We start from the raw sequence: 13,974 nt of genomic DNA, 5'->3' as shown, positions 1-13,974 counted from the left end.
AAAAATTTAGTTTCATAAACTGTGGGGTGACTGTTAATGAAAAACAATATTTGTAAGTAGAATTGTCACAAAATGTACAAGATATTTTGGGAATTTTATTGTACAGAACTGATAGTTCAATGGAAGAGAAAATGCCAAATGATTGTGAGAAAGTTTTAAAATGGAGACTATGTCCCATGATTCGAAGGAGCCTAGAAAAAAAAATAATAATGTTTAAAAACTGGGGACTATGTGGAAGATAGAAGCTTATACCAATCATATTACATTCCTAATCCACATTGTAGAGGGTCTTTGATTAATTTGCTTAACATAAATGAAATAGTTTCATCCATTGTGCTCATGTTTTCTATTCAATCCCTGTATTCTCCACCACCCTTCTTAAGTAACCCAAGTTAGCAAGCTAGTGTGTATTATTCTGCTTGTCTCCATGTTCACATTCTCTCTCTCTCTCTCACACACACATTTGTGGGTTTGGTCAATATTTGCTTTTTAAAAATGGGATCGTGGTGGGATCTCTGCATCTTACTTTTTCACTCAAAGATACATCCAGGAAAATCCTTCCAAGTTAAATGGTGTAGCTCTGATTCATTCTTTTTATTGGCTGCTTAATATTCCACAATATATAGAAGTATTATTACCTTATTGCTGGGAACTCAGTTTTTTGTTTGTTGTGTTTTGCAGTAACAGCAATGCTGCAATAAAAATTTTATTGGTGATTTTATGTTTATTGCATTGATTCCCAGGAGTGTGATTTGTTGGTTGAAGTGTCTGTGTATTTTTAATGTAAAAGTATTTGTCAGACTGCTTTACAAAACAGCTGTAAACAATTTATTTTTTTTTTCTCCTCATCCTGTCAGCAACTGGTACTGTGCTCTGTATTTTTCCTTTTATCTGATTGGTTGTAAGTGATTATTATTTTTTTCCTGTAATTTGCATTTCTCTAATTACTAGTTAGTTGAAGCATCTCTATGCTTATGTCTGTGGATTTGTTCTCACGAACTCCCTTTTCACATCCTTTACCCATTTTTCTATCATTGCTTGTCTCTTGCCAATTTTTAAAATCTCTTTGTATATTGTTCATGGTTACTAACCCGTCATCTGTTACCACTTTTACAGGTATTTTCCCAAATCTATCATTTGCCTATTAGATTCATCTGTGATAGCTTTGCAACACAAATTTTTTTCATTTTTATTAACTCAAAAATGGCAATTTTTTCTGTCTGGTTAAGAAACAGATTGTAAGTGTTGTCACCTAGGTTTTCTTCTAACTTGATGCTCTATTTGTTACATTTAACCATTTACTCCATCTGGAATTTGTTTTTTATTTATAATATGAGCTATTGGGCCAACTATTTTCTACCAGCTGAACAGCCAGTTGTCCCAGCACTACTTACTAAGTAATCACTCTTTCCCCCATTGCACTGAAATATATTTTTTGTCATATATTCAAATCTCATATAAACTGGATTTTGTTTCTGAATTCTCTATTCTGTTCCACTGATCTATTTCTCTGTTCCTGTATCAGTATACCATATTGATTTAATTATAGTATCTCTATAGTTTATTTCCTCTCACTGTTCTTTTATTTGCTTTATTGGGCATTCGTTTTCTCCCTAAACTTTAAGAAAGATACTTTTACCCATTTAACTGGAATTCTGTTTATTAAAAAAAAAAAAAAAACTTACCTGATTGTCTCACACATATGCTTTTAAAATAAATTTTATGTTTTTCTTTTTTGAGACAAGAGTCTTGCTCTGTCTCTGAGGCTGAAGTGCAGTGGTCTGATCTAGGCTCACTGCAGCTTTGACCTCCTGGGCTCAAGTGACGTTCCCGCCTCAAACTCCTGAGTGCGCATGCTGGCTAATTTTTGTATTTTTTCTTTTTTTAAAATAGAGATAGTGTCTTACTATGTTGGTCAGGCTGGCATAGAACTCTTAACTTCAAATGACCCTCCTGCCTTGGCGTCCCAAAGTGCTTGGATTACAAAAATAAGCTTTACTTTTTAGAACAGTTTTAGATTTACAGAAAAATTGTGAAGATAGTACAGGGAGCTTCCATATACTCCTCACACAGTTTTCCTACTATCAACATTTTACATTAATATGATACATAATGTTAACAATTAATGGACCAAATGGATACGTTAGTATTAACTAAAATCCCTACTGTATTTAGATTTCAATTTTTACCTAATGCCCATTTTATGTTTTGGGATCCCATTATTGTATTTGGTTTTTAACTTGACATTCTTGTGATATTAAGAGATGTAATGTTTTGACCTGGTGCAGTGGCTCATGCCTGTAATCCCAGCACTTTGGGAGGCTGAGGCAGGTGGACCAGTTGAAGTCAGGAGTTCGAGACCAGCCTGGCCAACACAGCAAGATCCTGTCTCTACAAAAAATACAAAGATTAGCCGGGGGTGGTGGCATATGCCTGTAGTCCCAGCTCCTTGGGAGGCTGAGGCAGGAGAATCACTTGAGTCTGGGAGCAGAGGTTGCAAGACTGTGTCAATGCACTCCAGTCTGAGCAACAGGAGTAGTCTGTCTCAAAAAAAAAAAAAAAAAGTGACAATTTTATTATATTAAATCTTCCCATTTAAGAACATACAGATGTTGTTCCATTTGCTTAGATTTAAAAGTTTATCATTCAATATGATTTTATAGTTTTCTTTTTATAGGTTTTTTTGTGCTTTTCTTGCTAAGTTTGTTTCTAAGTATCTTAATGACTTTTTCACTATTATGTATGGATTTCATTCCCATTTATGTTTCTAGTTGCTCATACTTAAATATGGAATCCCTAATTACTTTTATATATTTGTTATATACCATAGTATTACCTTATCAAATATTCTTATTAATTCTATTAGTTGTCTATTGGGTTTAAAAAAAATAAATACAGTTATGCAATTAGTAAAAATGGTATATCTTTTTTTTTTTTTCAGTGACTTCATTTGTCAGACCTGCCATGACAATGTTGAATAATAATAGCAATAGCAGGCATGCCTGTTTGGGTTCTGATTTTATTTGAAATAGTTGTATTGTCTCACCTAGTAGAAAGATGTTTGCTATTGGTTTTAGGTAAATATACTTTATTACATTGAATTTCACTCTTGCATTCCTTGAATTAAGCTCTGATTTGTTTCAATGTGTTATTCTTTTGAATTATTGCTGAATTGTCAAGTATTGCTTGCCAATATTTTATTTAGAACTTTTGTAAATATATATAAGTCAGGCAAGGTTTTTTTTTTTTTGTTACTCTATCATGTTTTGATTTTAAGGTTTTGTTGGCTTCATAAAACATATTAGGAAGTTTTCCATCCTTCCCTTCATTCTGGAATAACTAAAATATCAGAATTACTGTTCTTAGGTTAGTGGAAACAAGTTAGGAAATCACCTGGTCCTGCTGCCTTCTCAATGTTGACCTTTAACCATCTTTTCAGTCTACTCTGTGGTAATCGGTATATTTGCTTTTGTTTGTTTTTTGAGAAAAGGTTTTGCTCTGTCACTCGAGTGGAGTGCAGTGGCACAATCACAGCTCACTGCAGCCTTGATCTGCTGGGTTTAAGTGATGCTTCCATTTCAGCCACACAAATAGCCAGGACCACAGGCACACACCAGCATGCCCAGCTAATTTTTTAAAACTTTTTTGTGGAGACGAGGTCTCATTATGTATCCCAGGCTGGTCTCAAACTTCTGAGCTCAAACAATCCTTCTGCCTCAGCCTCCCAAAGTAACTTATATAGTTGAATTTTTCAGATGTTCTTGGATTCCTTATTTTGTTAAGAAATTATGCAGTTTTTCTAGGCTTTCAAATTTGTTGTGATAAATTTTATAATTTTAAGAATCTTGGCCAGGCACAGTGGCTCACACCTGTAATTTCAGCACTTTGGGAGGTGGGCAGATTACTAGCCTGGCCAACATGGTAAAACCCTGTCTCTAAAAATATATATAAAAATTAGCTGGTGTGGTGGCACTTGCCTGTAATCCAGCTACAAGGGAGGCTGAGGCAAGAGAATTGCTTGAACCCAGGAGGTAGAGGTTGCAGTGAGTCGAGATCATGCCATTACACTTCAGCCTGGGTGACAGAGCAAGACTCCGTCTCAAAAAAAAAAAAAAAAAAATCTCTTTTGTATCTGGGCTTATATCTCCTTTAAAAATTCCTAATCTTGTATAACTTCATTTCTTCTCCTTTTTCCTTAATCAGGCTCTGACAGAATTTATCTATTTTATTGGTATATTTTTTAAAAAATAGGTTTTAGGGTTATTGATCATATTTTGGGGGGATTTTACATTTCAACTTCCATCTTTATTAATTTCCTCTTCTTTCTCTCTTTGTGGCTCCTCTAAGTCTTCAACATGAGTCCAGTTGCCTTTGTTTTTAGGTTTTTTTAAAGTTAATAATGAAGGTGATTACACATTTTCTCCTGAATACAGCTTTTTCTTTTTCCATTGGTTTTGGTAGAAAATTTTCCTTTCATTGCTTTCTGGATAGTTTGTAATTTCATTTTTTATTTGAACTATACTGTAACTAATGGGATTCTAAGTATGTGTTTGTAAAATTCTCAGTTAAATTTTAAAGTCATCTTTTATTATTTATTTCCATTTTTATTTGATTATAATCTGAGAATGAGGTCTAGAAGATTTCTACTTAAAATTTTTTGTTAAATCCTTGTGATAAATAACATGATGTATTTTGGATTGATCAGTTGGGACTATTATTCAATTAGGATGCTTTAGGCTGCAAGTAACAGGATACCTGATGAAAGTGCTTGAATGAAGGAACTGATTTTTCCCACTTTCCAAAAAGGCTAGGGCAAGCTGTCCTGGAGTTGGTTCAGTGGCTCAGTTATATTAGAACTCTGAGGGCCGGGCGCAGTGGCTCACGCCTGTAATCCCAGCACTTTGGGAGGCTGAGGTGGGTGGATCATGAGGTCAAGAGATCGAGACCATCCTGGTCAATATGGTGAAACCCCCTCTCTACTAAAAATACAAAAAATTGGCTGGGCATGGTGGCACATGCCTGTAATTCCAACTACTCAGGAGGCTGAGGCAGGAGAATTGCCTGAACCCAGGAGACGGAGGTTGCAGTGAGCCAAGATCGTGCCATTGCACTCCAGCCTGGGTAACAAGAGCGAAACTCCATCTCAAAAAAAAAAAAAAAGAACTCTGAGGTTAGTTTCTCTGCTTGGCTTTCCCTTCTGCTTGTTTGCAAGTCCTGCACACCCTTGCAGAATCACATTCAAAGGCAGAGAGAAGATGAGGCTTTTCCATCCAATGATTCTCTCTTCTCAGGGAAGAAATTCTTTCTTAAGACCCAGCCAATTTTCCTATAGGTCCGACTGGACAGAACTAGGTCTCAGCCCTACTCCCTGGCTTCAAGTGGTATTAGGGAAGGGAGTATCCCACATTTTTAGCTTTTCTCCTAGCAGGTGAAATTTGGCATCAAGAAGGAAGATAGAGAATGTCTGCTAGGGAAGCACTCAACAGTTTGCTGTAAAAGAGAACTGGAAAAATGCTGAAATATCCTCTTTCTGAGGCATATAAAATTTCCATATACATATGTTTGAACCTGTTGATTATGTTATTTAATTCCACTATTTTTTAGACAACTATATCTGTTTGTTTTATTTTTATTTTTATTTTTTACTGCGAATATATTTTTTATTTAGTCATTCTGTTTACAATTGAAACTCTGGGAATTCAAAATTAACATCCTTGCCCGTGAGCTTCTTATAGACACCAGAAAAAGTTTCAACCTTGTGTTCCACATTGTTCTGCTGTGCTTTGTCCAAATGAACCTTTATGAGCCGGCTGTCATCCAGTTTCATGCGGATTCTCTTGCCCACAATTTCACTTGGGAAGACCAGGTCCTCAAGGACTGCATCGTGCACAGCTGTCAGTGTACGGCTCCTGGGACGCTTTTGTTTATTTTTTGTACGGCTTTTTCGAGTTGGTTTAGGCAGAATTCTCCTCTGGGCAATAAAGACAACATGCTTCCCACTGAACTTTTTCTCCAATTCGCGTACCAGCCGGACTTGGATTTTCTGGAAAGATTTTAGTTGAGGAACAGGAACAAAGATTATGATAGCTTTCCGGCCACCACCAACTTCAATTTCCTTGGCTGCCGTAATATTCAGCTCCCTGAGCTGAGCCTTGAGGTCCGAGTTCATCTCCAGCTCCAGAAGAGCCTGGGAGATGCCGGACTCGAACTCGTCTGGCTTCTCGCCATTGGGCTTCACGATCTTGGCGCTCGAACTGAACATGGCTTTCTCCTTGGCGAGTGCCGACTTAGGAAGCTATCTGTTTGTTTTAAAAGAGGCATATTGAAATCTTTCTGTATAATTGTACTTTTATCAAATTATCATTGCGATTTAGTTTAAAATTTTTTTGTTGTTGCTGTGTTTTGATATATACAGTTTTATAACTTATATAATCTTTATAAAGTATCCTTTTCATTATATAGTGTTTTTCTTTATACATTTAATGTCTTTAAATTAAATTTCTACATTGCTATTTTTCTTTCTTTTTTATATGTCCAGCTATATTTTTGTGCTATTGCTGTATTTTCATTTTTTGCTTGATCATTTTAAGGATCTTTTTCATAAACAACATATAGCTATGTTTTTATTTTTAAACAGTTTGAAAGTTTCTCTCTTTTAATGGCAAAATTTAGGCTTTTCACATTTAGTGCAATAATTGGTTTATGTATACAATTAATTTCTTATTTAGTCTAACAGTGATTTGTAACAATTGATTTTATTCTTCTGAATTTACTATTATTTATTTTAGTTTTAATCATCAACATAGTATGTGTTTGTGTTGTTTTCTGAGGTTTTTTTTATAGTGAATTATAACACACATGTAGAAAAATGCAATATTTATAAATGTACAGGTTAATGAATTGGTATAAAGCCAAGATCTTTCCCCTGCAGTACCACCTGAGATCAAGTGCCCATGGGCCATATGTATGAGTCTGTTTCTGGATTCTCTATTCTGTTTCTTTGGTCTGTTTGTCTGTCCTTTTATCCATACCATCCCATATCATTTACGGTAGCTTTATTATAAGTCCTTACATCTGGTAGACAAGTTATTCAACTTGTTCTTCTTCAAGATTGCCTTGGCTATTTGAATCCTTTGCACTACCATGTAAGTGTTAGATCATGTTGTCAGGTTCCCCAAAGCAGCCTGTTGGAATTTTGACTGGGATTGTACTGAATGTATAGATAAATTTGAGGAGAATTTAGGTCCCAAATGTGATAAATCTCTTTCGTTTTGTTCTTCTTTAATTCTCTCAAAAATAAATTAAATTTTTTTACCTAAAGGTCTTGCATATTTTTCCCTTAGGTATTGATTGTCTGGATGCTATTAAAAATGCTATCTTATTTAAACATCTTATTTTCTATTTATTGCAAATATGTAGAAATACAGTTGAGTTTTGTTTATTGCTTTATTTCTAGCAACTTTGCTAAATTCCTATTGATTCTGATAATTTGTATATAGATTCTTTTTCTAAAATTTTTTTATTTTTATTTTTGTGGTATATATAGATTATTCTGAATTTTCTATGTATGTGATCCTATATCATATGAAAATAGTAAGACTTTTATTGCAACCCTTTTACCTTTTATTTCTTCTTCTTGCCACATTACACTGGATAGGACTCAAGCACAAAACTGAGTAAAAGTCGTAGTGATAACAAGCACCTGTGTCTTGTTCCTCATCTCAAACTTACAGTGTTGATGCCAGAAACTAAACTATTGAAAGTATACTTTACTATTAACCAGTATTTACTATTTTATATGTTAAATTGTATATGTACTATAACTATACGTTTAAAGATTTCCAGCTACACAGACAGAGGGTAAGACTTGAGGGACTTGAGGGTAAGCAGGGACTTGAGGATATTTACAAAGGTGTGAATAGAATGATGAATCCTGGGCCGGGCGCGGTGGCTCAAGCCTGTAATCCCAGCACTTTGGGAGGCCGAGGCGGGTGGATCACGAGGTCAAGAGATCGAGACCATCCTGGTCAACATGGTGAAACCCCGTCTCTGCTAAAGATACAAAAAATTAGCTGGGCATGGTGGCGCGTGCCTGTAGTCCCAGCTACTCGGGAGGCTGAGGCAGGAGAATTGCCTGAACCCAGGAGGCGGAGATTGCGGTGAGCCGAGATCGCGCCATTGCACTCCAGCCTGGGTAACAAGAGCGAAACTCCGTCTCAAAAAAAAAAAAAGAATGATGAATCCTGGAATTTAGGGTTGGGCAACAAGAGAAATGAACTGGAAGGGAGTTGATGAGCAGTGAGCAACAGATTTTGGATCTAAAGAATTGTAACGGCTTTGAGAAGTACTGTTTTGTTGCACAGTGTGCCGTCCTAGAATCAAGGGAGACAGTGCAGAAAGGAAGGGATGAAATGGGGCATACTAAGTTGTCCTGATATTCACTCCCCTGTGTGAGTGAAGATCCAGTATACATGAGCTCCCTCATTGACCTTTTCTTTTTCTGTGACCAGTGGTTCTGCAACTGAACTTTGAGCATTGCCAGGTGGAAATTCTGCCTACCGTCTGAAAGGTTATTGAAATGTACATTTCGGTGTTGCCATACTTTTCTCTTTTTATATTTTTTTATGGTGAGATTTTCCAGCGCATACATGAATAGAGAAAAGAGGACAGTGAAACTCATGTGCCCATTACCCAATTTCAGTAAGTGTACTTTCAGGCATTCTTGTTTCATATATTCCTCCAACTTTTTTTTTTTTGTCATTGTTAGAGTATTTAAAGCAAATTTAAAGCAAATTTCCGGCATTCTATTGTTCACCTGTAAATTTGGTCAAATGATATTAAACTATCAATGCTTGACAAAATTTTAACCTATGAAACAACAATTTCATATTATTCAATCTAATGTTTGACTATTACAGAAAACAGAAACTCTATATACCTGTCAATATGTATTCTAAAGCCCACGCAGATCTAAGTGCAAATGTCAAAGTGTATCACACAACCTGTCAGTCATGCTTTTTCCTGGAGGCCTGTCTTCCTTCCAGGCTGGGTCTGGGTTTACTGCACAACTGTCACTCTGGTGCTTCTCTTTGCTGCTTTCCTTCGGAGCAGGCCCCTGTGTCCTTAATCATACGTGTTAATCTTTCCTGATTTATGCTTTGATTTTGCAGAAACATAATTCTCCATAAGCTTCCCAAAGAAAGGTGCATGAGAGACAAAAAGTTCATTTACCCTGTGCTTGACTGGTTGACTTACAAAATTCTATGCCAAAAATAATCTCACACTCAGAATTTTGAAGGCATAGTTTCATAGTTCCTATGTTGAGAGTTTTATTTTATTTTTTCTGAGACGGAGTTTCGCTCATTACCCAGGCTGGAGTGCAATGGCATGATCTTGGCTCACTGCAACCTCCACCTCCTGGGTTCAGGCAATTCTCCTGCCTCAGCCTCCTGAGTAGCTGGGATTGCAGGCACACGCCACCATGCCCGCCAATTTTTTGTATTTTTAGTAGAGATGGGGTTTCATCATGTTGACCAGGATGGTCTTGATCTCTTGACCTCGTGATCCACCCGCCTCGGCCTCCCAAAGTGCTGGGATTACAGGCTTGAGCCACCGCGCCCGGCCTGTGTTGAGAGGTTTGGTGTCACTGGAATACAAAGGATTGGGAGTTATACCTGTTTATTCCCTTAGAAAATTTGTCAGCTATTCCACTATCCCACTTTTGCATTTTCATAACCATCTGTCTTTGTGCTTGTGCATATTTTAATTTTGCCTTTAATGGGTTTGGAGGAGGAGAATGCTTTTTCTTTGACAATTTCCTTCCCTATCTCTTTTGGGCCCTCTTCTCCTTCTCCTTTTTTTTTTTTTGAGACAGAATCTTACTCTGTCACCCAGGCTGGAATGCAATGGCATGATCTTTGCTCACTGCAACCTCCTCTGCCTCCCGGGTTCAAGCAATTCTCCTGCCTCATTCTCCCAAGTAGCTGAGATTACAGGTTTGTGGCTAAGGGCCCTCTTCTTTTAGAACCTGTATGTGGACCTGATCCTTTAACTTAAATTTTTTTTTTTTTTTTTTTTTTTTTTTAAGTAGAGTCAGGGTTTTGTCATGTTGGCCAGTTTGGTCTTGAATTCCTGGCCTCAAGTGATCGGTCTGCCTTGGCCTCCCAACGTGCTGGGATTACAGGTGTGAGCCACCATGCCTGGCTCCTGATTTTAAACTTTCCTCATCTAGTTTCCATATGTTATTATGTGAGAAATTGGTTTAACTTTGTCTTCCAACCGTTCTATTATTTTTGTTTCTCCTGCTGCTGCTGCTGTATCTTAATTGTTTCTCTTTCGTAATTGTTTCTCATTCTTGTTGTCCTTTTGCCTAAATCTCTCTGAGGATATTATGTGTATTTTTCTTTTTGAAGTTTTCTTCTGCTTTTTGCATGGTCTGTTTTTTTTTTTTTTTTTTGATTCAGAGTCTCACTCTGTCACACAAGCTGGAGTGCAGTGGTGAGATCTCAGCTCACCACAGCCTCCGCCTCCCAAGTTCAAGCAGTTCTCCTACCTCAGCCTCCTATGTAGCTGGGATTACAGGCATCTGCCACCATGCCCAGCTCATTTTTGTATTTTTAGTAGAGACGGGGTTTCACCATGTTGGCCAGGCTGGTCTCGAACTCCTGACCCCAGGTGATCTGCCTGCCTCAGCCTCCCAAAGTGGTGGGATTACAGGCGTGAGCCACTTGTTTCTGTTTCCTCTAAGTTACTTTTCTTTTCCCTTTCTTCTCCTTTCCATTTTTTTTTTCTGTTTGCTTGTTTTGCTTATCTTTTATATTGCCGGCTTTCCTTACAATCATATTTTCAGTAACTTAGTCATAAATCAAAACAGCCGACAATAAGCAGAGCCTAAAGAAATTTTCCAACATGTAGACTTGGGCACTTGAGGAATGGTGGTGACTGGGTGGGGAACTGTCATTTTTGTTAGTGAATCTCCAAATGTCAGTATGTCTTGTCTTCTGTAGTACATGGTGTCTTCAAATCCCAAGTCTCCTCTGGGGTCCATGGGGGTGAGCTGACTTGCTTCTCATTATTTTTGCAGGCACTTAGTCTCTAACATCCTTTGCTTTACTGTATAGTTACTACTCCTCCATTTGCTTGCTTGCTTTTTGTTTTTAGGCGTGACCTTGCTCTGTTGCCCAGGCTGGAGTGCAGTGGCACAATCATAGCTCACTGCAGCCTTGGTTTCCTGGACTCAGGTGATGCTCTCACCTCAGCCTCCTGAGTAGCTAGTACTGCAGGTGTGCACCACCATGCCCAGCTAATTTTTAAATTTTTTGTAGAAACGGGATCTTGCTATGTTGTCTAGGCTGATCTCAAACTCCTGGCCTCAAGTGATTCTCCCTCCTCGGCTTCCCAAACTGTTGGGATTTTATAGGTGTGAGCCACCACACCTGGCCCATCTGCTGTTCTCCTAATTATTTGTTGAAACCTCTTGTTCAGGTTATAGGTATGTACCAGCTAGGAGTATTTTCAGCTACAAGTTAATAGAAAATGACTTAAAAATGGACATAAAAAACAGGGGTTGATTTTTCTCAGTGATAAGAAGTTTGTAGGTAGATGGTTACTGGCCTTAGTTCAGTAGCTCAATAATGTCAGGACCAGTGTCTCTGTGATTGTCTTGGCCTTCTCCTCATGGTCAAAAAGGGAAAAGTGCAGCTGCACATAATAGCCACAGTTAAGGCAGGAATGAGTAAAGGACTGTGTTGCTTTTCCTGACCCACCCCAAACGGTATCTACTTGTGTTACATTGGCTCAAACAGGGTCATATGGTTACTCCTTGCTATAAGGGAGACTGAGAAATTGGCTTGGTTTATTGATACCCTGAAAAACAATTCTCTTGGTCAGGAAGAAGGGGATGGGGACGGGGGTATACTAGGTAGGCAGTGGACAATGTCTGCTACGTCTTTCATATTTTGACGCTGTCATTTTAATGGGGTTTCAGGTAAAACAAGATAAACATGTCATGTGTAATTGCATGGTGAAAATTAGGTAAGAAAATCCATATAAAGCACTTAGTGCAGTGCCTGGCCTGTAGTAATAATCAATAAACATTTGCTACTATCTTATGACCCATATGCCCACTTTGTACATGTTGTCTTGTGGCCGTTGGACTGATCAGGTGGAGATGCCACTGGGCTCCTAGATATATGGGTCATCCCTGCAGAGAAATGGGGTTGAGAAATAAATTGGGTTATCATCAGTATGTGGATAGTGTTTGAAGCCACATACATGAATGGGATTATCCAGGGAGAAGTTGTGTAATGACAAGCAAGCAGGAAGAAGACACTGGAGAATGTAAATTAAGCTGCCCCAACATTATAAGTTGTGATGTTACTACAGATAAACATGTTTAGGATTTTAAAAAATGAATTTGTTTATCTATTGCAATATATTATTTAAGGTACTGGAATTATCAAGAAATTGAACCACAATAAGAGATGTTACAAAAATAGTTGCAGGGTCATACTTGGTGTGGCACATTTGTAGCTATGTATTAGGTTGGTGCAAGGGTAACGGCAAATGTCACAATTACTTTTGGACAAACCTAATAAATAGTGCCAGGCCAGGAACGGTGGCTCACATCTATAATCCCAACACTTTGGAGCGTAAGGAGGGTGGATTTCTTGAGCTCAAGAATTCGCAACCAGCCTGGGCAACATGGCAAAACCCCATCTGTACAAAAAATACAAAATTAGCCAGGCATGGCCTTATTTTCTTTCTTTTTCTTTCTTTCTTTCTTTTTTTTTTTGAGATGGAGTTTTGCTCTTGTTGCCCAGGCTGGAGTACAATGGTGCGATCTCGGTTTACTGTAAACTCTGCCTCCTGGGTTCAAGCAATTCTCCTGCCTCAGCCTCATGAGTAGCTGGGATTATAGGCATGTGCCACCATGCTGGGCTAATTTTGTATTTTTAGTAGAGATGGAGTTTCTTTATGTTGGTCAGGCTGGTCTTGAACTCCTGACCTCAGGTAATCCTCCCGCCTCGGCCTCCCAGAGAGCTGGGATTACAGGTGTGAGCCACCACGCCTAGCTGGGCCTTATTTTTTATAGCAATTTTTGAAAAAAGAAAACTGGTGGGGTGTTTTGGTTTATTTTGTTTATTTTGGTTTTTTTTTTTTAGAATGCAATGACAGTAAGTTGCAGAAATCAGAATTAGATTGCCTTTAAGAAAACCGCAGGTTTGTTTCTTCACAAGCCATGAAAATGTGGAATACAACAGGGACCATCATTTAGAGATGGCCTGGCTGTGATTATAGCAGCCCTGGTCTGTCTTTCCTAACAAGCCAGCAGCATCCAAGAACACACTGTGGATGTGTGTGTTTTCTTCCCCTTCTGTGTTTTATTTTCTCAGAAAGAATGACTGATGGCTTGCTTTTGCAAATTGTGCTGTATTATTTCAATTGCAGAGGTAAGTTCTGCCAACATTTTTTGATGCATAAGGACTGTTTTGAATCTATTGTTTAATTATGTCTTCCTTTTTCTTGCAAAATTAAGAATATTTTCTATTTCTTAGTAATCATCTTAAATTAATGTACAGTGTTATGACACTAAGCATAAGCCTTTGAATAAGTCCTCACAAAATATATTTTTCATAAAGACTCAATTTTGTAAAACAAAACACATTTGTATTTGGAGACAATGAGCCAAATTCTAAAATTAAAATTACATCTTGATTGCTACATATTTTTTAAACCGTATGTCATATATCAGTCCTCTGCACTTCAAAGGATTATTAAAGGACTGGTGTATGTATACAAGAGGATGATCAAATGGTTACATGGCGTGGAAAACTGTGTCATAATACAAGGAATGCTTGAAGGCATTAGGGATATTTAGCTGGAGTAAAGAATACTTGAGGGCCGGGCGTGGTGGCTCACGCCTGTAATCCTAGCACTTTGGGAGGCCAAGGCAGGTGGATCACGAGGTCCAGA

The 13,974-nt window shown here is 37.8% G+C and overlaps 1 protein-coding gene and 1 pseudogene across 3 annotated transcripts in view; one reads left to right on the top strand and one right to left on the bottom strand.

Annotated features, from left to right (window-relative positions):
- Nucleotides 1-13,974, top strand: part of ACYP2 (acylphosphatase 2) — a 199,011-nt gene that overhangs the window by 23,687 nt on the left and 161,350 nt on the right. The window lies entirely within an intron of this gene.
- LOC100403855 (small ribosomal subunit protein eS7 pseudogene) lies at nt 5,640-6,294 on the bottom strand (annotated as a pseudogene). Its single transcript, XR_013526620.1, has one exon. The product of XR_013526620.1 is annotated as a small ribosomal subunit protein eS7 pseudogene (transcript).

Source organism: Callithrix jacchus, chromosome 14 (assembly GCF_049354715.1).
Source record: "Callithrix jacchus isolate 240 chromosome 14, calJac240_pri, whole genome shotgun sequence".
Lineage (NCBI taxonomy): Eukaryota > Metazoa > Chordata > Mammalia > Primates > Cebidae > Callithrix > Callithrix jacchus.
Note: the sequence above shows the minus strand (reverse complement) of the source record. Positions and strands in the feature narration are given on the sequence as shown.